Genomic DNA, 12,748 nt, shown 5'->3' on the forward strand with positions numbered 1-12,748 from the left:
ATGCTCACCTCTACATATAAGTTTCACTCTGTAAATGACTGGTCAAACCTAGATCACAAGTATTTATCCTAGTTGTAAAAATGATTGAGGATGCGAGTTTTCTGGGAAAGTTGAACCCATAATATGAGAAATTACCAAAACGTAGAGAGGTATTTAAAAGTCTGCTACCCGTGCTAAAATACAAACCAACTAACGTTCCATCTAACTAACAGCTGTTATTGTACAGTGAATTCCCTGGTGAAGATACTGCATCCCCAGGGGACATTTCTGTAAGACAAATATTTTATCTCAATGTGGTAACACCCTTTAAAGCAGCTTCCTAATCTGAGGGACATAAACAGTAATCTGGGGTATGCAAAGCCACATGATAAATAAGCAAACATGTTCACAGAATGTCATTTTGTCAAGTAATGTACAATGCAGATATATACAAACACACATATGCATGCACACACAAGAGTTTATTATGGAATAGAGCTCATCAATTCAATGAATTCATGCAATAAATCATGAAAATACTTAAATGTCACTCTTATACGTGTCAACTTTGGCCTCCCCCTCATCTGCCATACTGTAAACGTTGGTAGAAGTTTCAGGAGCCCCACAGTGAGCCATTAGCACCTCTGTATGCTTAGCACAGTCACACAGTAATGTGGATCCAATTATAACACAGTTATAATTGCCTGGTGACTAGATATGGGATAAGCATGTGTATAAGGCGAGCAGAGAGGAAGATCAACTAGGTAGGTACCTGACAGAGAAGAGAAGCCACTGAACAAGGAAGAAGGTACTGACATGAGGAGATGGAGAGGGGACAAAGAGGAGGTGCTTTTCATACAAGAAATATTTACTGAGCATTTCCTAAGTACCAGGCAATGCACTAGACGCTAAGGAAGCAACAGACAACACTCCATGCCTCCATGGAGCTTGCAGTAGAAAACCATTACCATCTGCTTATCCATTTTTTCCAGAAGTCCGTCCCCTATTTAAATTCCAGGTCTTAGTATTTCCTTCCTATACTCTCAGGTAAAAGTGAAAACAGATCAAAAAAAAGACAAAAGATGGCCATAGAGAAAATCAAGACCCTGGGATGTAGCTGGGGCAAAGGCATCAAAGCAAGGCATGCAATACACAAATCCACATTGTTTTTTGCTATTCTCCCAGCTTTATACGCTCATTCTTAGATCCATGTCTTTGAAAACACCATCTGCCAGAAAACCCTTTCCTTCTACCTGACATTCTGGGCCTCCTTTAAGGCTCTTCACAAACACTCAGGAAGCACTGCCTTTCCCAGTCCCCTTAAGTCTGCATTAAGTGCACTTCTTCTTGCCTAGAGTACCAGCACCATGTATTTCCATCTAAACGCGCATATCATCCTATACTTTACTCATTATTTTCTGCCTCTTCTGCTGGATTACAAACTCCAGTAAGGGCACAGCACCACACCTTGGTTTTGTATCTCCATCACTTACCATGATGCCAACACCCTTTCAGTTGCCTGAACAACACTTGACACCAAGACACCCACACTGTTACCCTATCTCAAAGTCAGCCAAAGAATAACAAGTATAGCCTTCCTTTACCAATCCTGCACAGAGGGACAGACTTGAAAGCACAACTCTAAATCAAGGGTACTCATTTTTTTTTCTTTTTAACTTATCTTCATTGTTGAATGTATTACAGATGTCCTCCCTTTTTCCCCAGGAAAGGGCTCACCAAAGGAATAAAGGCCTCCGCAAGCAGGTCTGTCCAGGAGAAAGCTGCCTCTTCAGCCCTGGTCCCACGACCAAACAGCTCAGTTCTTCCTTGTATGTCTCTGGTGCCTTTCAAACTGCCTCCCCTCCAAGCTTAGAGGGAGTGAGTCCGAGTAAGTCCATGCGCAGGCCCTTTAAGAGGACCTGCCTGTGGTGCCAGCCGTCTCAGCCTCCCTCAGCCTCAGTTCCCACTGGTTTTTCCAGCCATAAGTGATGGGGATTCTCTTCCTGGCACTGGAACCCTGAGCTGAGCACCTGGTGTGGGACGGGGACCTCTCACTCCTCATGGAGGACCTTCACAGCCGGGGTGTCCTCCCAATTTTTATCCGCCACACGTGGGTGTGGGACCAACCCATCCGCACCTCCACCCCTCCTACCGGTGTCGATGTGGCTTCTTTAATTTCGTAGTTGTAGGACTTCCATTCAGCTCGATTTCAGGCAATTCTGAATGATGGTTGTTCTGTAGTTGTAATTTTGATGTGGTTGTGGGAGGAGGAAATACCATGTTTACCTATGCCGCCATCTTGCCACCGTCCTCAAGGGCAGTAGTTTTGAATAACAGCACAAAAACATCAGTTTCAACTCTAAAATCTGAAATGAGGCAACTCTTTTAAAATAAATGTCCTGGGCTGGATAGGAAGTGAAAAAGGTAATGACATAAACTAGTGCAAACTCTTCAGGTTACCAGCACCAGGACAAAAAGATTAAAGCAATAAGAACACAGAGCAAGTATAGAATGGTTCAGAAAAGCCTCAGAACTCAAGGCCAAAGTGAGCTAAGTTAGAGGCTGCATCAAAATGCAGACTTCAAAGGAAATATTTGAAGGCGGAAGTGATGCTGTGGATATTCTTTGTATATTTGAAGAGGAAAAATGGGCAACAGCATTCTACACAGGCAGAAACTAACAACTTATACCAAGGAAGACCTGAATGATTGTTTGGTCAATCAACAAGGCAAGCAAAAATTTAACATGGCTTAAGATTTCCAAAAAAGAATTAAGCATGTAGGGACATTTATGGTGGAAGGAGGGAAATAAAAAATAGGATATATAAAATAACACCTTTACAGTACTTTTATATACATAAACTTACTTGAACATAAGATGCTCAACAGAGACCAGTTTAATATAAAAGATGATATCACAGAATGAGAACCAGATTTGAAAATGGTACTCTTGCTAAAGATTAGTCATCTTAAACAGTATTAATAAAATTCTCTTAAAACATTGTAGATGCTCAAAATGAGATTTGATTAACTATGAATAGCATAAATGTTGAAAAATATTAAACTAGACCTAAGACACTGTATTTCAGGGGGTAAAGGATAAAGCAAATTTTTTTTTTATTCTCATCCGAGGACATTTTTTTCGATATTTTGTTCAGATAGAGTGGGAGGGGGAGGGAGAGAGAGAGAGAGAGACATCGACGTGAAAGGGACACATTGAGTGGCTGCCACCCACATGACCCAACCAGGGCCGGGGACAAACTGTAACCGAGGTACGTGCCCTTAGCAGGAACCGAACCTGGGTCTCTCCGGACCGCAGGCCAACGCTCTAACCGCTGAGCTAAACCTGCCAGGGCAGGGATAAAGCAAATTTAATGAAACATTTTATTGAAACATTACATACCTTGATTAGATTAAAGGTATGGGGGTGGGGGGAGCCCAGCAGAGTTTTAAGTTTAAATATGGAAAAGAGCTGAAACTGTTAAAAAAAATATTTAACTCAGCTATAAATAGTAATGGCACTCCTATATAAGGTTAACAAATTGGTGAAGGATAAAAGAAAAGAAGGAACCTTCAGAAAATTAAAGGTAATTCCTTATCACAGATGACAATCAATCAAGGAAGCAGTTGCAAAAACTTTATTTTAATGAGATTTGAAAAGAATATTTTTACCTTGCAGAGATTTGACCTTTTTGGTAAATTATCAAGGTTCCAAAGAGCTAAAAGTCTTGTTTTTTTGTATTTCATTTCATGCCACATCCCTGCTTAAAACCTTCAATAGCTTCCCAGGAGACTTAGGACAAGTTAAAAAACACAGCAGCTGGCCTTTACTAAGCCTTTTAAAGACCGGACCCCTGCCTACTTCTGCTTCATCACCTGCTTTCCACTTTCCAGTCACTTTAGATTTCTTCAGTTCTTTAAAAAGTTGTTTTTCAAAAGCCTCTCTCTCTCTTACTTTGCCTGAGGGTATTTACACCTTCTGCCAGGACAATTTATTTCCTGAACTAGACCATGCCCTTCTTATTCTTTAGGTCTCACTTAAATGTTACCTCTTCAATATGGCCTTCCTACCTACTCCCCCCAGGATAGATAACCCATCCTACCCTGTTATATCTCCCATAGTGCCTTGTATTTCTCTGCCTTCACCTCAAGAGTATAAATTAGCCCTGGACGATGTGGCTCAGTTGGTTAGAGTATCATCCCATGCAGCAAAGCGTTGCGGGTTCAATTCCCAGTCAGGGCACATACTCAAGTTGGGGTTTGATTCCCAGTCAGGCATATGGGAGGCAACCCATCAATGTTTCTCTCTCTCCCTCTCCTTTCCTCCCTCTCTGAAATCAATGAAAAGTATATCCTCAGGTGAGAATTAGAAAAAAGACCGTAAATTATTTGAGGGCAGGGTCTACTTCCCTTTAATGTATCATTCCATCCAGCCTCTATCATAGTCTGTTACATAGCAAACAATTAGTATTTGCTAAATGAAGTACAGATCCTCAGGATCTAGGACAGGTTATTTTAGAAAGAAATAAATGATAAAGTATGAAACACCGATTTGCACAAAATTAGCTTTTTTCTCCCTCAACTATCTTCAATTATTAAAAATTAAAATAAAACTTTTTCTTTTCACCCTGGCCGGTTTGGCTCAGCAGTTAAAGCGTCGGCCCGTGGACCAGAGTGTCCCAGGTTTGGTTCCCACTAAGGGAACATACCTCAGTTGCAGTTTGTCCCCGGCCCCGATTGGGGTCATGTGGGTGGCGACCACTTAATGCGTCTCTCTCACATCAATGTTTCTTTCTTCCTCCTTCTCTCCCTCCCACTCTATATCTCAAGATAAAGTGCAAAAATGCCCTCGAGGATAAAAAAAAAAAACTTTTTCTTTTCCTTTGCAATGCTAATCTTAAATTTTAGTGGTAATATTATTAATCATAATTACTAGCAATTAAAGTTAATACATCCCACAAGAGGCCAACAAACCAGGGTGGTGTGTATGGATAAATTCTAGGATATGTCACACTTGAATTAGCTTTTGTGATCTCTGAAGGATTCTATTGATCAGGAAGCTAGTTTCTCCTCTTGGCCAATATCGGGGTAATTGAGCAAATCCAATCAGTACATTTTTCTTCAACTATTACTTATCACCATTTTTTTTAATCTGCCATATCTTCCTCACATGAGTGTGTGTTTAATCTGATTATTATAATACAATCTTACACTATCAAGGACCTAATCTTTAGGCGTAACACAGGGATCTAAAATTGCAATTTACCTAAAGTAATTTAAGACCATCTTTTTAAAAAAAACATAATGTATTCATCCACATGTTTTGTTAACTTACAGAACCCAAGTTGTTACTTTCAAAAATCACTATTTTGCTTTAAGTCAAAAAATTATACTGTCAAAAAGCACTTCATCTGTTACTATTTGATATTAGATCTTTCTCTTACAAAGGATACAAAGTAGCAACAGAATCACACAGCCATGGTTCTTAAACAGGTGTTTGTTTTTTAATGTAACCTTTTTTTTAAACCAGTTATGATTGAATTTACAGTAAACTATTAATGGTGCTATGTCCAATCTGTTTGTTATTAAAAATCCAGACAAACTACCACACAAGGAGTTATTGATTTACCTGCCTGGCATTTGTAAGGATCACTTTCCATCCAGAAATGTTAATCTAAAAGCGATGAAAAGTTAGTTTCCAAAACACTTTACTTCCAACCAAACCACTGCATTCCTCTATTATGCATACCCCAAAATTAACATCCCTAAGCTATTTTATCAGCAGTGTCCATCTACACACACAGTAACCTTGCAAAGGAGAGCACCTGTGAACTGATGGGCATCAGCCCATACTGTACAATTCGTGCCCAGGTTAGTTTTATTCCCCGACCCCATCTACCACTGAGAGTAACTACAAAGAAAATGATGCAGGCAGGAAAAAGCAGCCTTGCAGGTTAAGTTGTTTCCAAATCCCACAACAATCCAGTCTGAAGCAATGCAGAAAGCAGACACTGTGCTTGAAATACCCGAATTTAATGAAGCCTACTCTATGGCATGAATTTCTCAAGGGGGATTAGAGTTCAAACAATATCCACAATGTCACTATTGGCTTAAAATAAAATAAAATAAAAACTATTTTGCCCATGATCTTAAATCTTAAAGGAATTTTTTTCTTGCTCAATAATTATATTACTTTTACCTTTATTTTTTCCCTGCATTTCCAACATAGCATTAAGAACACTGCATTTTATTCGCTGGTTTAAAAAGACCAAAACAAAATCTAATCAAAACCACAAAGACAAGGTAATTTATACCATTCGCAGTATTGTCCCTTATATTCTACTATGTATTATGTTTAGGCAAAATCTTTTGAAAACACAAAAAAATATTAATAAATTGTAATATGTATATTTTTTTAAAGTATGTTTTAAAATCTACATGATTTCATCTATTAGTCTCTGATGTTAAAGGATTCTAGGTAGAAGTAAGTAAATAAGGCAAAAAAAATGCATGTTGGTGGGGGGGATCTTTTTTGGAATGATGGAAATGTTCTAAGATTGGATTGTAGTGATGGTTATACAACTCCATAAATTTGCCCTAAAAAATCATTACATGGTACACTTAAAAGAGCTGAATTTTATGATATGCACTTTTAAAGTACACCTCAATAAAGCTGTGAAAAATGCATATTGAAAACCCACACTTGGTAAAGAAACCCACAAGAACTATGTATAGGTCCCATCTTTGTAGAATAACTGTCCTGCTCTGATCAAGATGATTTCCAGCCTTGAGGTCCTATGATATTCATCACTCCTTTCTAACTCTAATAAGTGACAAAAGTGATTCTCATAAATTACAGAATAGGATATTAAGTCCTTTTCCTCCCTAACATGAACCTCTGAGTGCTCCTTTGGGCTAAGCAACTGTTTAGCTCTTAGGGACAGGTCTTGTTTAAACACACACACTCATGAGATGCTTGTAGTAGTAGAAAATTCTACTTTCAAGTAAAAAAAATTGTCAGAGTTCAACTTCTATGCATTAAGAAGCAACAGTAATATATGTCTGCAGACTTCATCTCCAGCTTTTACTTCACTTAGGTCATTACGTTTACAGAAGAGATACCATCTGCAAGTTGTAATGGCTGCTATTTTATTTCAAGAGTGCATCAAACCACAAAATTGCATTCAAGAAGTATCTTCATAGCCTTTATTAGTGTAGCAAATTTAATCACAGTCAGTCAAAAGTTATAATGAAACATGCATAAACATGAAATAGCAAGTGGTTCATTAGAAACAGTACTCATTTTGGGTGTAAATAATTAGGTACAACCTTCGTTTATGAAGAAACAGAACTAATGACGCTCTTAGAAAAGTCTGCGCTTCCAGTTGTCCTATGCAGCAGTACTGATGGATCTGAGTCCAGCCTCCCATGTGACTAAAGGTTATATGGCCTTGCCAATGTAGCCTGTGAACTCCAGGAGGTATACTGATATCTCTAGTACCACCCCAGAAGTGGAATCAGATTCTAAAGAGAAGAAGAAAGCATGGTTTTGAAGAGCACAGATTCAAGTCAGACTAGTCTGGATGGAAGTTTTGCCTCTGATGATGACTAGTTGGGTAATTTGGGCAAATTATTTTCTCTCTCTGAGGTCATTTGGCCAAGTATATACAGGAAATAAAGAGATGTGAGAACACACGTACACACGTATATCCATGCAAATAAATTATCTGCCATAGTATCTGGCATTCAACAAGGCTCAATAAATAGAATATTGTATCTTAATTATTACAGAAGACTACCCAAAAGAGAGACCATACCCAAAACTTGACTCTAATTATAACTATCTCAAACACAAATGCTTCTAAGTACTTAAAGAGCTTAATTAAACTGGTGACAATTTCACAGACCTGAATGGGCTAGGTCCTTTTTCTAAAATTTTAAAAATATGTTTCATTGAATTTTTTAGAGAGAGAGGAAGGGAAAGGGAGATAGAAACATCTATATGAGAGAGAAACATGGATCGGCTGCCTCCTGCACACCCCCTACTGGGGATTGAGCCCACAACCCAGGCATGTGCCCTGACCAGGAATTGAACCTGGACTTCTCAGTCCATGGGATGACAATCAATCCACTAAGCCACACTGGCCAGGTGGGGCTAGGTCCTTTTAATGTAACAAATAATTTCCTGTTGATATCCAATCTGAATTGTCTAAATGTTATAAGGCTCTTTAGGTAGAAGGTCCTCATTCTCGGCTTCCAGATCTTAGTATTAAGAAGTATGCAAATTTGAATGAAAAATGAGGCCAGACCTTTGTGTAATCTAATCATTCAGGTACTACTCTATGTATAGGAAATTATCTAAAAACTATCAAGAATCTGAATCCAAACACTAAAATGGTGCATTGCCAACAAAAAAATTTCTAATGTTGAGGTTAAGACTGAATATAAATTAGAAAAGCTTCACAGAAAGTTGAAATATAGTATTTTAATTTCATTATTTTCATAAATTGAAATATGGAATCCATCTGACACCATCATCAGATGATAAAGAACCTTTGAAATTCTTTCTCCTCCTCTAGCAAGAAATTTGATGCTGCCAAAAATAAAACTTTAGAATCTAAAATTATCAAATCCTGGGTAAACAGCTTTTCCTACTTAGAAAGCAACTTAATATTAACTTCAAATGTTGCTGTTCTTGTACCAATGTTAAGGGTTACCCAAAGGATTTCCCTCACATTTTGGATCTATGCACATGAATTCATTTGTTCTTACATGCCTTGTTATTATTTGACATGAATTTATTACATGAAAAAGTCATTATCTCCCCACTAACTGCCAAAAATAAAATACTATATTAGCATACCTTCTAATATCCAGAAGAAATAAAGCAGATAATCATCAAAGTTATTAAAATGGAAGGGGTTAAAAGGTAAACTTTCAACACACACAGTGAAGAGACTTGTTTTAATCTCTGCTCACTTCCTTAAAATTTCCTACAGTCATATTCTCAGATACAGCTGAATTTTCTATCACACAGTAAATTGAAACATAAATCAAATGAAAGGTTAAATTCCTGCAACAGAAGCCACTGTCATTTCCAACAATGCAACTATTGTTGAAAGAGTCTCTCAAAGATTCTTGGACACAGTGGTGAAGCAAGGCTAGGGGGTAAAAGCATACATGAATTAATTTCTCCACCTCTGTATTTCAGATTGTAATGTAACAATACTGCACCTTCAAAGTAGAAATACCACGCACAATTTCGTTCTCATTAAATGAGACTGCCTTAGCCCCATGCAGCATATGTGGAACAGAATACATCTGATTCGCAATCAGTCAACCTTCTATTACTCATCTATACGAGATGGCCCTGCAATTTCCCTCAATGGGAGTCTTTTCTTTTAAAACCCCAGGGCACACTGTAGATGCCACATTCTGGTTTAAATAATTCCAAGAAAATTTCAATGAAAATAACGGCAGATTTAGCAGGGAACTTGCATAAGTTAAAATTAAAAACCTGAGATAAAAAGGGTAAAAAAATTCCCTACCACCAGCCCCTAAATCATGAATAAATTATAAATCTGAGCAAGAAAAAGAAATCCTCTCTGGAGAAAGAATGTTTATTTCCAATTATTTTAAAAAGGTATCAAGTTTTGTTTTTAAAACAATTAGGCTTAGAAAACATGCTAAGTAAGCAAAATTAAAATATTAAACTGTTATATATCAAATTAATCGTTGCATTATGTTAAAAAGGCAAGATGATTCAAAGGGATTTGATGCTCTTGCCAACTGAAGACCCTCCAACTCTCTGAAATGGTAGATTTTTTAAACACTCTTGGAATGATTAACTTTATTTAGCATTCATCTTTTGGAGTTCTATTATTTAATATAACCAAATTTAATTTTTTTTTTACCCTAATTAGGTTCCCTTGTACTTGTGAAATGCTCAGCATACACTGTACTGGCAGCTTTAGTTCTACAGCTTCTCTCTTCTGGCTCCTACCCTCTTCACCCTCCACCCCTCCAATCTCTCCCACCCCCCACCACATGGGGGGGGGGCGAGATTTCCTTCCCAAATGTTCTCTTCTCTGCATTTGTCAACAGAAACACCCACTGGTGGTGTCAAACTGGTAATACCGCTGCAGGCTTCCTTACTCCTGTTCTAGTGTCAACTGCCAAAAATGCTCAAATCTAAAATAGTACTTTTAATAAATAAATTAAAAGGATTGCTAAGGTACTCAACTATCATGTTCTCAAAAAGTCACACACCTTTAAAAAAAACGTATTATTAATAAACCCTAATTGGGTTGTTAATATAAGATTATACTACCGCCTTCAACAGTAAACATAGCTTCTTCACATTTTGTGAATAAAATATTTAAAAGCCCTTAAAGAAATTAAAAACAAATTTACATATAAATGTCATTGACATATAATTGCAAATAATAGCCTCGGAAAAGATGTCTTTTTTGTAACCCTACAGCAAGGAACAAGCTGGAAATGTTCCAGCAGATGTTACCTAAAATGAGAACCCTATTCCATACATATTTATGTCTCCTGTTTCAGTCAAATGCTCTCAGACAAATTAATCTGTATAATCTTTCACATTAACTACATAACCATTACGTCCCAACAAACCTAATTCAGATGCACGGAAAGAAATTATTCTGTGTCTGCGAGACTTTCTAAAATCAGCTTACATTTCAGCCAATTAAAATAGATTGTGTTAAACAGAACACTGATCTGCAACTACTTAAATATCACAGCATCCGTCTAATCTAAGATACTAAGGTCAGGTTTTTCTTATTCAGGCATCTGTGCTTTAACACTCAAGTGAAGCGAAAAACAAAACCCTCAAGGAAGATCTGCCTTTACACTGAAATATGTTCTGGTTATTTTTTTCCCCAACGTGGGCACAAGACGAGTCAATGCGAACAGAACCTGTTCGTTCTGGGAGACGATTCCAAACCCCAAGATTTAATTTCTATGAGGGTACAAAGGGTACGAAGGTCTGGGAAAGGGCCAATTTTGCTTCCCCACCCCTCACCCCACTATGCCAGTCGTGAACTTCGTAGCGACGCCCGAAACTTGTTTGGGGGAGGCTGGAGGAGACGCGGGTCAGGCGGTGGGTCTCTCGCCCACCCTTCTGGGCAGCCAAGGTCAGCAGGTCCCAGGCTCCCTCTGAACTCGGGCGGGGGGCTCAGGTGCGCAGGCTCCACCTCGGCGCCCGCGGGAAGGGGCTTCCTTCACCGCAAGCCCGAGGGAGCTAGCGCCGCGGGGGCGGCGGGGACGCCGCAGACCCGCCGCTGAGGGGAGCCCCGGGGGGCGGCCTCGATCCGCCGCCCCTCCTCATACCCTCTCGTCTCCCCACATCCCAAAATACATCCCCAGACCATCAGCGGGGACTCCCTTCCGGCGGTGCAATGGGGCGCTGAGAAGGAGCCACTCCAGACTGGGACGCCCTCACCGCGTCGCCCTGTTCTGGGGGTACCCGCGCCGCCGCCGCTTCTCCCGTCTGCCCGGGGGGACCGGGTGGGTCCCCTCTCTAGGGAGAAGCTGGGGGGGCGCGGGGCCGATGTGTGGACAACAAGGCCTGCCGGGCGGGTGACGGCGCGACTACTCACCCGGCGAGTCCCCCACCTCCAGCCGGGGACCCCACAGCTCCTGAGGCCGCCGCCGTCGCCGCTTTACCTTCCCCAGCGGCAGCGACAACTAATCGAAACCTCCGGCCCCGCCCTCTCGCAGAAGCGAACGCGCAGCCTAATTTGCTAACTGCCCCGCCCCGGCCGTCTATTCGGGCAAATGGGGAAGCGCCTCACACCCCGCCAGGTCCCGCCTCAGCCCTCGCCTACTTCTAGTAGGAGCCAATGCAGAGAGCACGCTCGTGCTCGCGCTCGGGCTCGCGCGCCCCGCCCGCTCCGCTCGTGCTCGGATCCTCGAAGCCAAAGACCGCTCGTTCCTTGTGTAAGCTCGCCTGCGCGCGCGCGCGCCTCCTCGCGCGCCAGTTTGGTTGCCCCGCCAGGCCCTAGCAACCTGGGCTGGGTGGCTGCGAGGGGCGGGGCCCGAGCCGCGAGGTGTCGGTGGGGAGGGAGGGACGCAGTGGGGGGGGGGAGATCGTGACTGGGAAAGGGGCGGCTGCAGGGGGTGGAGGGGCCGAGAAGGCCCGGGAATCCGCCTGTCACTGCGGAAAAAAAGGGGAATCCTGCCTGCAACGCAGCTATCCTGGCCTCCCTCCGGAGGAACACGTGCGGGGCGACCGGGGGTCCGGGAAGAGCAGAGAGCAAGCACATTTAGAGCGGGAACCGAGGCACTGCTTGGAAATAAAGAATGAAAGACTCTTTATTCCTGTCGTTGGTAAAAAAATAATATCGAAATCCATTGTTGCTGATGTCCAACTGTTGCAGCGACATGTGCATACACACACGCACATATACACATATATACATATATGCATACATACACTCATCCATCAGCCTGCGATACCTTCGGTGAATTAGGAGCAAAGAACGAGTAGCCTGAGGATTCCTTACACAGCAGCTGGATGCATGCAAACGGCTGTTGCAGCAGCAGCAGCAACAGCAGCAACACACAGCTCCACTTTGGTCCAATGTTCCACCACACAAGATTCCCCAGCTGGCGTGAAAGCAATGAAGTCATCGCCCAACCAGTAGAAATGTAAAGATCTTAATACCTACCATGGATCAGGTTTCCAATGAGAATGAAAGGTGATAAAATTGAAGGAGATACATTTTCAATTTTTTGAAAATTAA

The 12,748-nt window shown here is 41.1% G+C and overlaps 1 protein-coding gene across 2 annotated transcripts in view; it reads right to left on the reverse strand.

The window, feature by feature from the left end:
• The window catches only part of CDKL5 (cyclin dependent kinase like 5), a 179,781-nt gene extending 168,097 nt beyond the window's left edge, over positions 1 to 11,684 (reverse strand). For both annotated transcript variants that reach the window (XM_036270966.1, XM_036270962.1), the window contains exon 1: positions 11,603 to 11,684. The gene's annotated coding sequence lies outside the window, so the exon portion shown is untranslated. The remainder of the gene's footprint in view (positions 1 to 11,602) is intronic.
• Positions 11,685 to 12,748: the final 1,064 nt, after the last annotated feature.

Source organism: Molossus molossus, unplaced genomic scaffold (assembly GCF_014108415.1).
Source record: "Molossus molossus isolate mMolMol1 unplaced genomic scaffold, mMolMol1.p scaffold_m16_p_2, whole genome shotgun sequence".
NCBI classification, from domain to species: Eukaryota; Metazoa; Chordata; class Mammalia; order Chiroptera; family Molossidae; genus Molossus; species Molossus molossus.